The sequence below is a fragment of the Chenopodium quinoa genome, unplaced genomic scaffold (genome assembly GCF_001683475.1).
Source record: "Chenopodium quinoa cultivar QQ74 unplaced genomic scaffold, ASM168347v1, whole genome shotgun sequence".
Lineage (NCBI taxonomy): Eukaryota > Viridiplantae > Streptophyta > Magnoliopsida > Caryophyllales > Amaranthaceae > Chenopodium > Chenopodium quinoa.
In genome coordinates this window covers 1,315,001-1,318,912 of record NW_018745617.1, presented here as the reverse complement: position 1 = coordinate 1,318,912, position 3,912 = coordinate 1,315,001, and positions in this window count along the sequence as shown.

Genomic DNA, 3,912 nt, shown 5'->3' with positions numbered 1-3,912 from the left:
TTGAAAGAGAGAAAATTATTACTTACTTATAATTTTCTATCTTTATATCCCTTTTATAATTTTCTCTCTCTTTTATCTTTATATCACTCTTTCTCTCTCTTTATCACTTTATATATCTTTTTCTCTTTCTCGACTGCACTTTTTCTTTATTGCTCTATCTCTCTCTCTCTCCCTCACACACACACACACACAAACACACACACACACACACACACACATTCACTTTTTCTCCCAGTCTTTCTTACTCTCTCTCTCTTCTCCTGACTCCTACCCTCCAGTCCCTTGTTCTCTCACTCTCTTTCTTTTGGCATCTCTTTCTTTCTATCTCGTGAACCCTGTCCTATTCTATCTTTTATTTGGATGATATACTACAAGAGGGGGGTGAATTGTAGTATGTTCCTAGTGCCTACTTTTTGCAGAATATAAAACTGATTGCTGTTAGGAACTAAGACAATGCAAAGAAAATTTTACGAGGAAACCATCCAGGGCCTAACTAGAAGTAAACCTTGACTCTCCAAGGGATTTCAGATCGAACCAATCCACTATATATAATAGGCCAAACACTCCTAGTTACAACCTATTACAATTAGATTTTTTTTTTCACAAGTTCTTGATTGAACTTGCTACTCGATAAGATCCTATCTTACCCAAACTAAGTCCCGGACTTAGATTCACACATCACTCCTAGAGTACTATTCACTCGGCCTCTCACTAGAAGCTCACTCGGCTTCACCCTAGAATATCCAACTTTGCACTCTTACAATTATAATAACGAGAATCTCATGAACTCTCACACCCCAATACATAAAAAACAAAAAACCATTTTTCTCTTTACAAGATCTCAAAGAATAACTCTAAATACATATCAATGAATAAAGAGATAAAACTAATATGATGAACACTAAAGATCTGTCTGAAACTTACTGGACAAACTGAAACTAAGCCTGACTGGAACTTTGACATAGAGGTTTGACTTAGCTTCATGGTAAAGGATTAAACCATTAAGCACAACCACTGCACTTCATCAGCCTCAACTTTGAATGAATAAATATGAGCATATTTATAGTACACCCAAATCATTCTATTCGTAACAGATAAGTTTTATCAAAAGATATGTTTAAAAAATATTTTCCGAACATAAGTTTTCTGAATATATATCTTTTTGTTAAGAATATATTCTGTCAATAATAAGATATATTTACCATAAAATCAGATTTTATTTCAAACTTATATTTTCCGAATATACTAGCTTATCTTTTTACAAAAGATATACTTACCATAAAATTAGATTTTATTCAAAACTTATTTTTGCTGAAAATACTTTTCAAAATTAACTTATCTTTTTCCAAAAGAGATTTTTAGAAAATAAATATCTTTATTCTATAAAACCAAATCCCTAAAAGATATGAACGTATTAGGTAAATATTTATATCATTAAAACCGATTTTTAACGACGTGCAGACTTAAGTTCCTATTAGATTCTGGAACTCTAACAGTCTCTGAGTTCCTGACAAGTCAGTAACTCTAATTTCATTGACTATCAAAAGTTCACCTTGGTTCACTACAAGAATCAGGTCGAATTCCGACGGATTAGTTCCATCGGACAGGTAATTCCATAAGAAAAGCCGAAATTTTCGAAAGATTTAATATTCCGTCGAATATTTTCGGCGAATTTAAAATTTCCATTGAAAATTTCAGAAAGAATCTAAATCCTTCGAAATATTTACACTTTCCGACGGATTTTTCTAAAGGAAATTACTATTTTCAACGGTTTTTTCTGTCAGAAATTACTATTTCCGACGGATTTTTAATTTGTCGGAAATTTTCAACGGATTTTCCATCGAAATATAATTTAAATAAACATGTTTAAAACATAGAAACCCTAAAGCAGCTCCCCCCCCCCTTTTTTCATTCCGCCTCTCTCCTTCCCCTTTCTCTCTACTCTTCTCTTACCACCGTAACAATAACCACCACTGCCTCTTTCTTCTCTCCTCTCTTTCCCCTCTTTCTTCCCACCACCATGACTGCAACAACCACCATCAACATCAACCTCAAACAACACCACCATTGCCTTCTCGCCCTTCTTCTCCCTTCTCTTTCTATTATCTTTCTTCAATTCCTTTTCCCTCTCTCCCCGTCCTCCTCCTCTCTCTCCGTCAAGAATCACCGACATCAACTTCTTGGTTTATGGTCAAATTCAAAGGTTCATGGTCCAATTCTTGGTATATACTGTCAAATTCTTGGTTTTACGGTCAAATTTGACCTTGAAATCCCTAGATCTAGAGGTTTCATGGTAGAATTTGGTCGTCTTAAAATTTATTTTTAAAAAAAAATCGAAGGTTCGGCCGTATTAAGATATGTTTTGTTTTTAATTATCTTTTTGTTTTTTTTTGTTAATTTTTGAGTTTGAGGTGGGTGGTTTTCGACGGCGCTGGTAGTTTGGGTGGTAGATCTTGAGTTGGTTGGGTTAAGGTTAGGTGGGGTGGGTTAAGGGGGTGAATCTGGTCATTTAGGGTTAGGTGTGGGTGGTGCTGGTGGTGCGTGTGGGCTTAGGTTTGGGTTAGTTAGGGTTTGCTTTTTAGTTGTGTTAGTTGTTTTTATTACTTGTTTGAAGTGCTTTATATTTCTTTTTTATTTGTCATGTAATGTAAGAACTAGGCTCTTTATATTTCTTTGTTTTTGTTGCATGTAATGTTTTTGTTTTTGAAGTGCCTTATATTGTGCTTTATTTGTCATTTAATCGTAAATAAGTTAGTAAAAGTACATTAAAAGTTACATTTATAAGTAAACATATCTACAATTGTTTAAAGTTAGTGAAAGTACATTACAAACCACCTAACTAATGCATCCCTGGTTTGCTCCTCCTTGCTCGATCACATTTCAAATATCGGTACGGCTGACTTTCTCTGGTTTTGTTTTCTGACGATTTCACAAAAATAAATCTGATATTTATGGAAACAGCATCCGCCCATTTAATTGCATCCTCAAACGTTGGAAATAACACGTCCGTGACAAAATTCCCACTATAATTTACACCATAACCGCCGTCTTCAAATTCCAAATTCTACACAAATTAAACAAAACAACAGTATAAGACAATATGTTCTTTTTCATAATATTAATAATAATATTTATAAAAAAATATTACAACTAATAATATTATTAACATTAATAACTAATACTTGTAGGGAATATTTCAAGCATTACCCCAAACTTGAACCCCATTGTGATCATACACTAAAGTACGGTGGCGTCCAAAGGGAAAGAAGATAGAGCAAAAGAGTCGCCAACAAGTTTTAGGAACTTGTAAACCGTTCACAGGGTGAAGGTTACACCCCTTAACGATCCAGGAGATCGTCAACTCCAATAGGTCTGGAACAATGACTGGTAGTTCGGGGATGAAGGTACAAATCCAACCTAAAAGAGATTGAACCTGCCCTAATAATAAGCCTCTACTTTATTCTGATCGTATTCATGTGCGCTTTCTGACTAACATGTAATCAATAGGATTAACCCTAAACCTGTTTATCTATGTTGGTTGAATATTAATGTTCAAATAAAACTATTATTGACGATCACTTGAATTATAATCATATTAATCCTAAACAAGATTATTAATTATCTTATTAAGCGTGATTACAAGTACAAATTCTCTTTAAACATGCATAAAAGGTGTGATCAAGCAATAAAGATAAATATCAAGCAACACAATAAATCATCATAATAATAATTATGATCATAATTAAAATAACAATAATAATCATAATAAAAATCATAATCATGAGAACAATCATAATAATTAAAATAATCATTTTAAAGCATAATAATATCAAGATCCTAGGCATGATACTAACAAGATTAATAACAAACCCTAGCATGTCACTAAATATTAAAAATCAAAGCTTTAGCCCT